Consider the following 16,408-nt stretch of genomic DNA (forward strand, 5'->3'; position numbering starts at 1 on the left):
TGGGGAACATTTGCCTACAGAGTTCTACCTTTTGGCTTATGCAATGCTCCTGCCACATTCCAAAGGGCTATCCTCAACATTTTTGCAGACTTAATAAATGAAGGACTTGAAGTATACATGGATGACTTTACACCATATGGAGACAATTTCGATCCAACATTGGATACACTGGAAAAAGTCCTAACGCTGCATTGCTACTAGGCTTTGTTTAAGCCATGAAAAATTCTATATGATGATGACTGAAGGACTTATTCTCGGACACTATATTTCAATAGCTGGCATTTAGGTAGACCCAGCCAAAATCCAAATAATTTTGCTTATTCCCACTCCTACCACTCAAACGGAGGTACGCAGTTTTCTTGGATTTTCTGGTTATTATAGGAGGTTTATAGAACATTTTTCGCATATTGCTGCACCTCTGTATGCACTAACTGGTATCATTGATTTTTTTTGGACAAAAAAATGTGAACATGCTTTCCAGGATCTAAAGAAGCTTGTGTCCACATCCCCAGTCCTTCGAGGACCAAATTGGGATTTGCCATTTTAGATATCATCTGATGCCTCAGATACAACCATTGGAGCAGTCCTTGGGCAGGAAGAGGATAAAAAACCATATGCAATTTATTATATTAGCAAAAATTTATCCCCTGCTGAATTAAATAACACTGTTACTAAGAAAGAATTTTTAGTTGTAATACATGCTGTCAATAAATTTAGACATTACATTACTAGATACCCTGTTATCTTGTATACAGATCATTCTACCATCAAATATTTAGCAAACAAGCCTATCACAAATGGCAGAATAACTAGATGGCTGATTTTATTGCAGGAATTTGATATTACAAACAAGGATCGACCTGGGAAAGAAAATCCTGTAGCCAATTTTCTCTCAAGAATGCCCAAGCCAATCGATGCAGCAGCAGTTGAAGATCAATTTCCAGACAAGCATCTGTTTGCTGTCGCTGTTCAAACACCCTAGTATGTTGATGTTTCCAATTACCTAGCAGTAGGTAAACTACCGAAACATCTAACCCCTAATGAGTGGAAACAAATTGTTCAGAAGAGTGCTCGATTCTTGTGGGTTGGAGGCTACCTGTTCCACACAGGGGCAGACATGCATATCAGAAGATGCGTTCGAGAGGATGAAATCTTTGACATTTTAAAAGCCTGCCATGATGGACCATGTGGCCAAGCTAGTAGCCCTTTCCATTGTTCAAGCACGATTAGTTGGATTAGCTCACTTTTCCATAGGTTATATATTCACTTATGCAACTTTTTTAATTGCCTCTACATCAGGTAAATTTGGTTAATTCTTCTTCATTAATTTCTCTGTGGGGTATTGTCAACCCCACAGAGAAAAAGTAATCAACATAATATTACTCCATCTAAAATCTGATCTATATTTTGATTCTTGGTAGGTAATAGTACCGAATGAACTATTATGGCGAGAAAGAGTCTCATTCAGAGAGAGAAGAAGAGACATTTCGCTGATCGCAGAACTGGACATAAGGTCCTGCAAACAGGGTATTATTGGCCCACGATTTTCAAAGATGCAAAGAAATTCGTCCAAGCTTGTGACAATTGCCAGATAGTAGGATGCCCTGGTTAGTCCGATGAGATGCCCTTGAACCCACAGTTAGTCATTGAACCATTCGAACGATGGGCCCTTGATTTCATTGAACCAATTAACACACCCTCAAATCAGAAAACATATATCTTGGTGGCAACAGAATATGTCACCAAATGGGTTGAGGCAGAGGCGTTGTCGAGAGCTACAGAAGATTCTGTCATACAGTTCTTGCTCCATATATTTGTGCGTTATGGCCTTCCAAGAGATATAATTACAGACGGTGGACCATGGTTTGCCGGGAAAAAAATAGCTGCAACACTCAAAAACTATCATGTCCAACACAAAATCACTACTCCATACCACCCACAGGCAAATGGTCAGGTAGAAAGCAGCAATAAAATAATAGAAGCAATCCTAACAAAAACAATCGCGTCACATAGACGTGATGTAGAAATTTTGAATAATGTAACACATATTCAATGGAGATTATCCTGATCATGTACTATTGCGGAATACATACACAATACATAAGCTCCTCTACGTTGATAATCAATATAGCAGCATCAATAACAATAAAACATCAAGAGCATTCACACATTAACACAGTATGTAACCCAGGGAAAGCATCTTGCTAAAAACCCCACACTATTTGTATATTAATGATTGAGACCATGTAACATTACAAAGTACAATGCTTATCACAAGAAATCCAGTACCAGCTCCACCCGTTACACACAATACAGCTAAGATCTGATCTCCAAATCTATTCCACTGCTTGCCTGCCTCCACTGCTCAATACCTGCTCAAGAATGAATGAGAATGGTCTACCAAACTCGTATTTCACCTCCAAAGAATCACTCACAATGTGTAAGACGTGAGCAGAAGCTACAAACTGGGCAAATAAACAAGCAAACTCATTGGCATACTCAATCCTTTGATTGTGCAAGATCTGATGCACAACTATAGTCACAACTGATAGCAATCTGATTCTCTAACACCTGTCCCTGCTGAACTGAGCATGCACTGACATGCAACTGAGTTAACTGATGTATTCTATAGTTGTATTATGAGTTAATAATTAGTTTAAGAACTCATCATTAGTCTATCTGCAGTTAGACTAACTACAACTAGTTTAACCAAGTCAAACTGAACACAACTCCATCAACTCCACAATCAACTCCACCAAACTCAACTAATTGAGTTCTAACTGAAGTCATGCATGCAACAACTCAACTGACTCATAAGAAAATCGTACTTCCTTCTGACAGCTGCATGGGCCACATCTGTAGCTCAAACTGAAGTGCTCCAACAGAATAAGATCAAGTTTATAGTCCAAATATTATTATGAGACAATAATATTTGACTTTTCTATTTTTGACAGCCAGTCTAAAAATAGACTTTGACCACCCACACTTTGGTCACCCACACTTTGGTCACCCACATTGTGATCACTCACACTGTGATCATCCACACTGTGATCATCCACACTGTGATAAAAAATAGAACTTGCACCATAATTTGCCTGCAGGCCCACTTAGTGAAGGCGACTCTTTTCACTAAGCTCCATCATCTTGTTGCAATCTCAACACTCCCTCTCGACAAGATATGGATTATCAGCAACCCCTATCCTGCCTCGGTGGTACTCGAATTTTCTCCTGGTGAGAGCCTTCGTCAGAATATCAGCATCTTGATCCTCCGTTGGAATATATGAAAGCAACATGATCCTCCGCTGCACACAATCTCTGATATGATGGTACCTGATGTCAATATGCTTAGATCTATCATGAAATACAGGATTAGCCGAGAGTTTAATGCAACTTTGGTTATCACAGTAAATCACAGTAGGATCCAAATGAGAACCGAACAAACCAACCAGGATCTTCCTCATCCATATAGCCTCGCATGCAGCCAAACTTGCTGCCATATACTCGGCCTCCGTTGAACAGAGTGCCACGGATCTCTGCTTCCTGCTGTACCAAGGAACTGCTGTCGATCCAATACTGAAGACCCCTCCTGATGTGCTCTTTTTGTCCGTTGGGCTCCCTACCCAATCTGCATCCGTGAAGCCACATAGCTTCACCTCATCCTCCTGTCTGTACCACAAACCATATCCCGATGTGCCTCTCAAGTAGCGCAATACATGCTTGCCCGCCTTCCAGAAGAGCTTGGTAGGCTTAACCATAGCTTGTGAAAGCTGGTTAACTGCATAGCATATATCAGGTTGTGTATTGACCAAATACATCAGCGACCCCACCAACTGTCCATAAATAATGGCATCCACTTCTTCTCCCGAAGTGGCATCCTCCTTCCTCCAACCTCCAGGAAGAGGAGTATCAACAGGCTTGCAGCCATGCATGTTGAACTTCTCCAGTATCTCCCAAGCATACTTGCCCTGAGAAACAAACAGTCCACCACTACGCTGCCATATTTCCAATCCTAAGAAATAGTGAAGGAGGCCCAAGTCCTTCATCTCAAACTCTGTAGCAAGATCCTTCTTGCATGACAGTATCAACAGCTCATCACCCGTTAGAATCAAATCATCAACATACAGTACAATGATAAGCAACTTACCCTCCACCACAATCTGGTATAGGTTAGGATCCGCCTCGCTCTTGGAGAATCCAAATCCTGTGAAATAGCTGTCTATCCGTGTGTACCAAGCACGTGGTGCTTGCTTCAACCCATACAGCACTCTCTTGAGCTTGCACACATGCGACTCGCTGCTGAAGACCTCAAAGCCTTCGGGCTGCTCAATGTACACCTCCTCCTCAATGACTCCATTAAGGAATGTAGTCTTCACATCCATCTGATGAATGTGCCATCCCATCTGTGCTGAGAGAGCAAGAATCGTCCGTATGGAAGAATACCTTGCGACAGGTGCAAAGGTCTCCTCATAATCGATCCCCTCTATCTGAGAAAAGCCTCGGGCAACAAATCTTTCCTTGTACTTCTCCACACTCCCGTCAGCTGCCTGCTTGACCTTGTAGATCCATCTCGAACCCACCACTGATTTCCCTTCCGGTCTAGGAACAATCTCCCATGCACTGTTTCTGACAATAGAATCATACTCTTCCACCATAGCGTCTACCCATGCGGGATCCTCCACAGCTTCCTCGAAAGAGGATGGCTCAGTCACAACACACTTGCTCATTAGAGCCATGTATCTAGTGTACCAATCAGGTGACTATCTCTGCCTGCGTTGGGCTGTAGGTGGTCCTACAACTTTCTCTGCATCTTGAGCCAGTCGCTTAGCTTCTGTCAAGCACTTTCACCCTCTGATGGTTGGCGCTGCATGAGTGGTCTCTTCCACTCCATGAAACTCATCCTGTGGCTGATCCACGTCCTGAAGCTCATCCTTAGGAACTAATAGCTCCTCATCTGCATGCAAGTGTAGCTCCCTCTCAAGCGAACACTTCATGACTTTCTCCTCCTAAAATTTTATATCCCGTCGCACAACAGTTTTACCACTGTCTGGCAAATACACATGATAGTTGTGGGGCGTATCAGTGTACCCCACAAATATCCTAACCTTTGCGGTCGGCTCCAACTTCTTCCTGGCATCCTTCGTCACATGCATGTAAACATTAGCACCAAAAATCCTCAAATGAGAAAGATCAGGCTTCTTACCAGAATAAGTCTCCTCAGGTGTACTCATGCCAAGTATCCTATGAGGACAACGGTTCTGCACATAAACTGCTGTATTGCATGCTTCCGCCCACAAGTGAAGGGGTAGGCCTTGATCATGCAACATTTCCCGTGCAGCACCCATAATCATTCTGTTCTTCCGCTCAGCTACCCCGTTCTGCTGTGGGTTATGGGGAGCTATGAGCTCTCTACGAATCCCTTCTGCCTTGCAGAAATCCTTGAACTCGTCTGAGATGTATTCACCACCATTATCGCTCCTAAGAGCCTTCACCTTCTTCCCCGACTCCTTCTCGACCAGTGCTTTGAATTCACAGAACTTTGAATATGTCTCGCTCTTCTTTTGCATGAAGAAGATCCAACACTTACGAGAGAAATCATCAACAAAAATCACATAATACCTGTGTTTTTCTGTCGAAGCAACTGAGAAAGGTCCACACACGTCTTTGTGAATTCTCTCAAGGATCGTTGTGGCGCGACTATCATTCTCGTGAAAGGTGGCTTTCACAAACTTCCCCAAAGTACACCCCTTGCATTGATCTGACTGCGCAAGTGTGCCTTTAGGAAGCCCTGTAGTGATCTGCTGCAGTATCTTCAAGGCTCCATGGTGAAGGTGACCCAATCTCCTGTGCCACAACTCGCCATCATCCTGGCTCACCAATCCTTCTGCCTTGCCCGCCATTGCTGCGCATCCATCTACATGCAACTGATAAAGGTTCCTCACTCAAACCCCTATCTTTCGGGTCTCACCAGTTGTCTTGCTGCGCAGGAAAGCCTTTCCCTCGCTGAAAACAACATCATACCCCTTGTCTTCTAACATCGCCACTGAGATGAGATTCTTCGTCAATCCTGGAACATGCATGACTTCCTTCAATACGAAGGGTTTACCAGACTCCCTCTCAAAGGAAATGGTACCGATACCGGTCGCACTATATCTACCATCATCGCCCATCTCGATGTGCACTCCAAGATCTTTGTCCTCCAGATCAGAGAACAAATCTCTATCTCCCGTCATGTGAAAAGACGCACCACTGTCCAAGAACCACACTAATCCCATCACACTTGAAACCAAGCATGCGATCAATGAAAAATCAAGCTCAAACTGTGAGGCTAGAGCCTCTCCTGCTGAAGATCCAGCAGCCTGCTTGTTCTTCTTCTTCTGCGGACAATTAGTGGCATAGTGTTCGTGCTGGTGACAGTGAAAACACTTCACCTTGGACATATCTTGCTTCTTGCCTTTCGCACCAGACTGAGAAGCTTTCTAGTTCTTCCCTTTCTTTGCTTTGGCAGCCAAAGCGCAATTCTCTTCATCAGATACCTTTGATGAAGATCCATTCTCATACTTATTGTTACTGATTTTATCCTTGAGCACCAGGTCGCTCTTGCTTTGGAATAACATTCGCAATCCGTTGAAAGACATTTCAACAACACTGCTGCAAATTCGATTTCCACCAGCTCCAACTCAACTGCTTCCGATCTAAAATTCGTGAGAACACAATATTTCTCGTACAGAGACTGACTGTATGGGAATTCACTGGATATCTCACCTTCCAAAGGAAGGATGAATCCAGAGGTTACCTGGCCCGATTACAGAATCTGCCTGAAGAAATAGAATGTAAACACTTCCTGAATAGTAGATCTGATGATCAATAGCTCTGATACCATGTAGAAATTTTGAATAATTTAACACATATTCAATGGAGATTATCCTGAGCATGTACTATTGCGGAATACATACACAATACATAAGCTCCTCTACGTTGATCATCAATATAGCAGCATCAATAACAATAAAACATCAAGAGCATTCACACATTAACACAGTATGTAACCTGGGGAAAGCATCTCGCTAAAAACCCCACACTATCTGTATATTAATGATTGAGACCATGTAACATTACAAAGTACAATGCTTATCACAAGCAATCCAGTACCAGCTCCACCTGTTACACACAATACAGCTAAGATCTGATCTCCAAATCTATTCCACTGCTTGCCTGCCTCCACTGCTTAGTACCTGCTCAAGAATGAATGAGAATGGTCTACCAAACTCGTATTTCACCTCCAAAGAATCACTCACAATGTGTAAGACGTGAGCAAAAGCTACAAACTGGGCAAATACATGAGCAAACTCATTGGCATACTCAATCCTTTGATTGTGCAAGATCTGATGCACAACTATAGTCACAACTGATAGCAATCTGATTCTCTAACACCTGTCCCTGCTGAACTGAACATGCACTGACATGCAACCGAGTTAACTGATGTATTCTATAGTTGTATTATGAGTTAATAATTATTTTAACAACTCATCATTAGTCTATCTGCAGTTAGACTAACTACAACTAGTTTAACCAAGTCAAACTGAACACAACTCCATCAACTCCACAATCAACTCCACCAAACTCAACTAATTGAGTTCTAACTGAAGTCATGCATGCAACAACTCAACTGACTCATAAGAAAAGCATACTTCCTTCTGACAGCTGCATGGGCCACATTTGTAGCTCAAACTGAAGTGCTCCAAGAGAATAAGATCAAGTTTATAGTCCAAATATTATTATGAGACAATAATATTTGACGTTTCTATTTTTGACAGCCAGTCTAAAAATAGACTTTGATCACCCACACTTTGGTCACCCACACTTTGTTCACCCACATTGTGATCACTCACACTGTGATCATCCACACTGTGATCATCCACACTGTGATAAAAAATGGAACTTGCGCCATAATTTGCCTGCGGGCCCACTTAGTGAAGGCGACTCTTTTCACAAGCTCCATCATCTTGTTGCAATCTCAACACGTGATTGGGCTGCTAGACTACCAGAGGCACTGTGGGCTTACAGAACAACATGGAGAAGCACCACTGGTTACTCACCTTATCAATTCGTGTTTGGCAAGCAACCCATTTTTCCCATAGTATTCGAAATCCAAACATTGCGAACATCATAAGAAGTTGGCTTAGATTTAACAGAGGCACAGATTAATCGATTGCAGCAGATCAATGAGCTCGATGAAATCAAGCTTTTTGCAATCCAAAATATTGCACTTATCCAACAACAGCGAGCTAAATGGCATGATGCTCTCATTAAAAATAAAGTCTTCCACGAAGGAGACTGGGCACTTTTGTACAATTCCGGGTTTCGAGACTTTCCCGGGAAACTCTAGACTCGTTGGTTGGGACCATACGAAATCCAGAAGGTACATGACAATGGTACTCTTACTCTAATCACTATTGACGGTTCTAGATATGCCTTCAAGGCAAATGGCCACCGAGTTCGCCTTTATTGCAAACCACTCACTCGGGAGTCCTTCTGCCAGCAGCTACGCCAAGACTCTGATATGGAAATTTTGGGGGAGGGAGAAAATTCTTCCTCACCTAAGATTCATTAAGTAATTTATCTCTTTTCACACTTTGTACATAATTTCTTTTGTTTTTGTACATATTTTTGAATCAAATGCTTTGCCGTTACTTTTCAAACCAGCAGCAATGTTATTATTTTTGCTGTTCCTTTTCTCAAAGGGACAACATTTTTCATTTTGTTGTTCCTTTTTCAAAAGAACAACACCTGTTGGATCGACTGTCATTTTGCTTTAAACTTTTTCTTTTTCTTTATTTTTGCTTTCTGTTGTTCCTTTTCCAAAGGAACAACATTTTTGATTTTTGCTTTTTGCTGTTCCTTTTCCAAAGAAACGGCACTGGCATGTCATGCTATTCCTTTTTCCAAAGGAACAACACTTTTGCTTTTTGCTGTTCCTTTTCCAAAAGGAACGACATTTGTGTGCCTTGCTGTTCCTTTTCCAAAGGAACATCATTTTCGATTTTTGCTGTTCCTTTTCTAAAGGAACGACACTTGGATGTCTTGCTGTTCCTTTTCCAAAGGAACAACATTTTCGATTTTTGTTGTTCCTTTTCCAAAGGAACGACATTTGTGTGTTTTGTTATTCCTTTTCCAAAGGAACAAAATTTTCAATTTTCACTGTTCCTTTTCCAAAGGAACGACATTTGTGTGTTTTGCTGTTCCTTTTCCAAAGGAACGACATTTGTGTGCTTTGCTGTTCCTTTTTCTAAAAGGAACACCACTTGTATTCTTTTTCTCTTCCTCCTTGAAGCAGCAACATCCTCGTATTCCTTTTACTTGTTCCCCTTGCTGTTTTAAATTAAGGATGCTTACTATTCCTGTTCTTTCAAGTCTTTTGGAATACAGCTATGTACTTATGCAATGGATACAAAATCACAACATACTGAAATAAGGTGAATTATAAAATCGTTATTTTTATAAGAAATTGCTCTGAATTGGTAAAAGGACAGAGGGAAGGACACACTTACCCATTATCTTTTGCTGTCATTGCTTCACTAACTCTGCTCTGATTGGTTATCTTTATCATGTTGGTTCCTTTTAAATCCTCTTTGATTATTATTCAGGAATAAGAGCAAAGGGTTTATATCTCCCTATTGAGATGTTAAGACTTCTTCCACCATTCCCACTCTTAAGGAGTGTTGAACCACCCTTTGTGTATAAATGGGATAGTACTTTATGAAAAAGAAAAAAAGAAGAGAAAAAAATAGCAAACTGACTTGTTTATATAAAGTTGTCAAATGCAGGATAGGGGGTCTCATCAAAAGCCAACCTACCATGTTCATGAGGGCGAAAGCGAAGTGGCATTCCCACTATGGCCACCACACCAGGGATATGGCCCAAAAGGTATATCAAATAAAGAACCCTTGGAACAGGAGGTCTCATCACGAGCCGGCCTGCCCACCTTTCGCTCCTTCCTCGTGAATGGCATTATGGCTAACTGGTCACCAAGCCAGCATAATGGCCTACATTTTGACATCACACAACACTTCCTAAGCATACACAAAGGATCATGGTTCCATGGGTGAAATAAACAACTCTACCAAGGTTATGGACACCTGTCGGCAGCAGAGCACTGTTAATGGTATTGAAGTCACATTATTTACACCAATAGGTAGTTATTACCACCCTTCTGTTTCTTATGCCTTAGTAATCAATCACATAAGATGAATGCATATTATTTTCCAAACCATAAAATGCATGTAAATCTATTATCACCAATCATGGCAGAGCAGTTGAAAATGACTGCATGAGATTAAGAATGTACGGCAGATGTCCTATCCTCCCGGCCTCGCATCATATCACAGTAGCCTGTTACGTATTAAGCGATCCAACTTGACGCCTCGATTTCGGTAATCTGCTACCTATGTAAACATGGCATCTTGCCATACGTTGTTCCTTTATGACTCTGCTTCAGAACAAATCGGCACACCACTCCTTTAATTGACGGCCGGGACGGCCTATCACATTGCGGGGGGGAGGTTAACCTCATCATTCCTTGAATGACGTGTCAGACCGCTATTCGGGAAACTACGTACTTGGGAATAGCACGGCTCAACGGTATACTATTTTTTATTTTTTGCATGACTTGCTGTTCCTAAGCCATTTCCATTGTATATCCTGCAGCATTAGAAGGAATGAGAAGAGGGCGTTGTACACAATCAGCAGTGGGAAGCAACAATACCACAAGTATGCACTGAGCTTCCAAAGCTTGAGATTACAATAGAGGCATCTTCGACCAAGAAATTATAGAAGCTGCTAGCCAAAGTAAAAGAATCTAAGGCCGAGGTGGTGTTACACATCATTTTGTCACTGTCCCTGTACTCCCCATTCCTCGATCCTTGAGGACCTCTACAGTGACCCTCATATGTTTCCCTACCATGAAGAACATGTCCCTACATTCCTCTTCATTTGTAGAACATTTCCCTCCTTCATCATTTCCCAAGAATCTTCCTTCAAGCCTAGTTTTCAAGACCGACATTAGTGCTCAGTTCTCCCCCTGCGCTGATTTTTAGAGTTTAAAACCAAGACTAGTGTCGAACAACACAAGTGAGCCTTTCATCACTTGTGCCGACCATGTTTTGGAAAGTTTTTAAAAATGGAATCAAAGCTTCTAGCTCTAGAAGCTTCGTGAAGGGTATTCTAGTAAATGGTTGAGCAAGATAGAGTCGAGAGAGTCTGTTTGGGCTCCTTTTCCCTCTTAAGATGGAACAAGCCATAAGGGCTAAGTCCTCTCCCACCATAAGAGGATCCATTTCCCTTCCATCAAAGCTATGTAAACTCCCCATTTCACATCGTCAGCTAGCGAATGAAAGGACTAAAATAATCTATAAATATTGAGAGACATATTAAGATCCTTAGCCTTCTAGTTTGTGTGTGAAGGGAGAATAAGCTTGTTTTGTTTACTTTGGAGCATAAGGAAAGAGTCCTTGAACTTCCATTGTGTTGAGGGTTAATCATGAGATGCTTCTATTGGTGTTGGAACCCGGACATGCCAAAGGGAACCTGAAACATCAAGGCTCGATTGTATTTCTCTTTGAGTTTTATTAATACAACTAATGGTTTATTTCCTACATTGAGTGTCATATTACATTTGATGGCTTAAGATTCCTTGACATTTTAAGTAGATTAAATGTGATTGTATGATATCACCTTTGTTGTTGTCTCTTGTGTGTGCTCTTTTAGGTATTTGAACGGAAAGAACGAAAGGAAGTTGGAGCAAAGGAGAAAGATCACCATCAAGTGGATTAACATTCTTAAAGTTAGGCCCTATTATTTGATTCTAGTCTAAGGAAGTTTACATTAGGTTGTTCTATTTGTGGCTAGACCGACTTTTGGGCTAGAGGGATCACCTCTGTCTACAGAGGAGATTTACCTACTCCATAAATTGGCGACTCCACTAGGGATCCATCCCTCTCTTTGGATTGTTTGCATTTCATGGTTTATGTTGACTTTTGTCATATCACTCTTTCTTTTTGGGTTTTTTTGCTTTAAACTATCTACTGCCTAGAGTCTTGAATTTAGAGTGACAAGTCTAGTATTGATCTCTGAAAAGTTTTATTTTTTCCTTGAAATTCTTGATCAGCGCTGTTTAATTTTTTAACAGTGATGCCGACCAGTGTGATTCACTCTTAAATAGCGACACCGTCCCCCCCATGGCTCCTGTTGTCAATTAAGCACTCGCGCCGATTCCTGTATGTTTAAATTGGGGATTCTCTTGAATCATTGCCAGTGTGCCTTGTCCTCATGAGTTCTCTTTCTTGGCTTGTTTGCATGCATTCTCCTTGGCTAGAAAGCTTCATTAGCTTGATTTGTTTGCTTGATTGGTTTGAGTTTGGCTTACTTGCTTTTTTGAGTATTTGATGGTTTGTGTCCCTAGGGAATATAGGTCATCGTCCATTCAACTATTTGTTTGCTCATCAAGTCAAGTTGTTGGTGTTGGCTTGATGGGGCCTGACCCAGGTTCAGAGTTAATTAGCCAAACAAATCCCTACACTACTGGCCCTTTCGGCACCAACCCGTGGAGCGCAAACTAAAGTCTCACCCGAAGTAGTATGGGGGGATGTTGGAACCAAGTTTCTGCACCCTCGAAATGTCTGAGGTGTCAATTTATTCCAACTATGCATACCTTCGTGCAGGTCACTTCGTGCACTATTCTGACCTGCGATACCTTTGCAATATGTTATAATCACCTTCCGCACATCCCTCACCCAGGGCTGAGATGTTTTCACACTATTATGGCAGCGATCTGTGCTATTTCCCCAAGTTACACTGCGTATCTTACTTATCCTCTTATAAATGCTAGTCAACTTCGCATAATCAGATACTTTAACTCACATTCATTGAATCAACACAGTTATATATGTTCACGCATCATATAAACAACATAAATGCAATTTGTACCTAATATATTCAATGGAGAAATAGGAAATAATTACACAGAAAACTTCTCTTTATTAATTCTCCAATGCTTACAGAATCGACTCGCCCTACACACTTAGCTGCAGGGGTCCACGCACTCAGCTGCTGACTACTAGGCCTCTGCACATACAGTTGCAGAGCCTTCTCCTACTCTACGACTCAATGAATCGACTCTACACTTTAGATCTTCTGCTATGCTTCTATTCCATGATCATTACTTGAATGTCTTACAACTTAGAGCCTCGCTCTATTTATACAATCCCATGGTCCACGGATTTAAATCCATAAACTTGGTCGGGAATGAGTCTTGAACCTCGCATTCACTTTCCAGCCAACCCATGCGGCAGTGGAGCTACCCTCGCGCTGTTGCGGACCCAGTGACACCTCGCTACTGCGCGTAGTCCTGACATCGCAGTGATCTCAGGCAAAGTAGTTTATAGTCCCGCGCCTCCTTTCAGCTGTCTGGAGTGCTAAGACTATGCTTCCTTCGGCTAGTTAGATGGTTGGGCCACCTATGTATGGCTTCAAACAACTACCATTTACTTTTCCTGGGAAGAGTTCTCCATTCAGTTTCACTAACTGCACCGCGCCACCATATGTGATCTCCCTATACGGTCCCATCCAATGCATTTGGAGCTTCCACGGGAATTTATCAAACTTACTATCATATAACAACACCAAATCATGCACCTTAAAGGTGCGCAACTTGATATGTCGATCGTGCCAAGCCTTTTCACGGTGCTTTTGTACCTGCTGATGGAATCCAGCCAGAAACCATTCTTCTTCAAGTTCCTCCAGTTGCGTAAGCCTCTCCTCTAGGGCTCCATTGTTCGTCATACCTATGAGTGCTGCTATGCACAGACTAGGCACAATATACTCCATAGGAATTATGGACTCTACTCCATATACAAGCCTAAAAGGCGTCTATTCTGTCAATTTCTTACATGTTGTCCTATAAGCCCATAGTACCACAGGTATGCTAAGGTCCCAGTCGCTTCACTGCGCATTGCATACTTTCATTAGCGGAGTCTTGAATACTTTGTTAAATGCTTCTACGATCTCATTAGCCTGAGGGTGATACAGTGTGCTTTTCTACTGATACACCTTAAAACACTTCCATCAGTGCACTGATCGTTTCATTTAGGAAATGTGTACCACGATTGCTCATTAAGATCTTTAGACAACCGAATCGCGTCAGTACGTGTTCAAATAGAAACTTCACGGTCATTGCAGTCGTGCAATATTTTATTGGTTGCACTTCTGCCCAACTAGTCAGGTATTATGTGCGGTGATAATATATCTCGTGCCTATTTTTCCTTGAGGTTTGATAGGTCTGACAAAGTCATTCACCCACTTTTTGAAGGGCTGCATGGTCATTTGCGGATTCAAAGTCATCTCATCCCTTCATGATGGCTTACCCATTCTTTGGCATACATAGGATGCCTTGCAATGTGCTTTTGAATCCTGATGAAGAGTCGGCCACCACAACCCTGCATTGAGAATCTTCTGCGTGGTTCCTCTTCCTGCATAGTGTCCTCCCGTAGTGCCCCCATGAGCGTCCACAAGGATGCTGCTTCGTTCAAACTTAGGTACATACATTCATAGTATCTCATCATTCCCCATCTCATATAGATGCCCCGCCGTGACAAAGAAATCTGTCGCGCACACCACTAGTTCCTTCTTCTACTTGACAAAATAACCTTCCAGTGCAATTCCAGTTGTAAGAGAGTGAATTATGTCTTCAAAATGTCCATCTGCTACGCGCACAACAAAAAGTTGTGCATTGGGTAGTCCTTCCTCCAAACTGGTAGGTTCCTCCCTTGTCTCAATGTGTGACAGGTGATCAAGTCCCGTGTTTAGTCGTCCAAGCTTCACAACAACTTCAAAATCATATTCTTGGAACAATAAAATCCACCTGCATATGCGCCCCCCCAACATAGGTTTATTGACCAAGGATTTTCTATATACATCTTGAAGTGTCCCCCTAGCAAGTAGTTTTGATATTTCTAGAGTGCAGACACCATTGCCAGTCCCTCGTGTTCAGTGGTGGAATAGTTCTTCTCTGCTTTATATAATCTGCGACTTGCAAATGTGTTAGGGTGATCCAAGCCCTCCCCACCATCTTGTGTGAGTACTACCCCTAGCGCTATACACAATGCATCAACATGAACATGAAATTCTTTCTTCTAGTTCAGGAAGACAAGAATCAGTGCGCAGTAACCATCTTCTCCTTCAATATATCCAGGCTTTTCTTACAGTCATAATCCCAGTAGAATGTGACATCCTTCTTCAACAATTTTTCCATTGGCGTGGATATCTGGGCGTAAATTTTGATAAACTTTCTATAGTACCCCATATGTCCCAAGGTAGTGCGCAACTGTTTCACACTACACAGAGCTTCCAAATTCAGAATCACTACGATTTTCGCAGAGTCTACCATCAGCCCTTGTTTACAAACCACATGCCCCAACAGGTTCCCAAAAGGAACGAGGAACATACACTTCTTAAGGTTGAGCGCGATTTGGTATCTTCAGCATGTATCTAACATCAAGCATAGGTTTTCTACATGGCACCTAACTAGCCCAAATACAGTCCAATCATAAACATAGACTTCCAAGAACTTATGAATATATTCCCTGAATGTCACAACAACTACATGTGAAAAAATGGTCGGCGCGTTCTTCAGTGCAAATGGCATGACAGTGTATTGAAAGCAACCCCACTCAGTCGCGAAGGTTGTCTTACTTCTATCCTTGGGTGCGATTCTGATCTGGTGGTACCCTGTTACACTAAAAAATGTCACCATGACTATTTACAGTTAGTATGGCTCTATCAACAGTCATGCTACCCTCTTAGGCAAGTCTTATGCCTCTGCTCTCCATGTCAAACTCCAAAAAAGAGAGAAAGTCTTTCTAAATGTATTTATCTCTGGGGACGCAGGTTCTCTCAACCTTACCTGCGGGTACGCACCCAATGTTCACAAAAGTTGCGTCTTTGGACGCTCTGTATGTAAAGGGGTAGGTGCGTCCCCCTGTAAAGGTTAAAATGCGCCAGTTTCATCTTTAAAAAGTCACTTGTGGTCATTTCTAGAGCATTCTAGAAGGTTGTTCGACGTGTATTGAGCGCCTCCAGATGGTTCATGCACTCCTACCAAAGAGGAACTTATCCTATCAATAGGGGAGCTATCCCATCCAAAGAGGGGATTATCCCATTGATGGTGGACCTGATTAACTACCTCTTGAGCACTATAAATACAGGCATTGGGCCAGAAGGAGAGGAGGTTGAAAGCTATACATTTCTAAGGGTAAATGCTGCAGGAATTAGGACTCCCATTTAGAAGCTTGTGAGGAGAGATTGCCATCTTTGCTTGTTCTATTTGGAAGTGGGTGAGCTTTGTCAAAGTAAAGGA

The sequence above is a fragment of the Pinus tabuliformis genome, chromosome 1_1 (assembly GCF_031772625.1).
Source record: "Pinus tabuliformis cultivar Carrire ecotype Pingquan chromosome 1_1, CPIR1, whole genome shotgun sequence".
In the NCBI taxonomy this organism is placed as follows: domain Eukaryota; kingdom Viridiplantae; phylum Streptophyta; class Pinopsida; order Pinales; family Pinaceae; genus Pinus; species Pinus tabuliformis.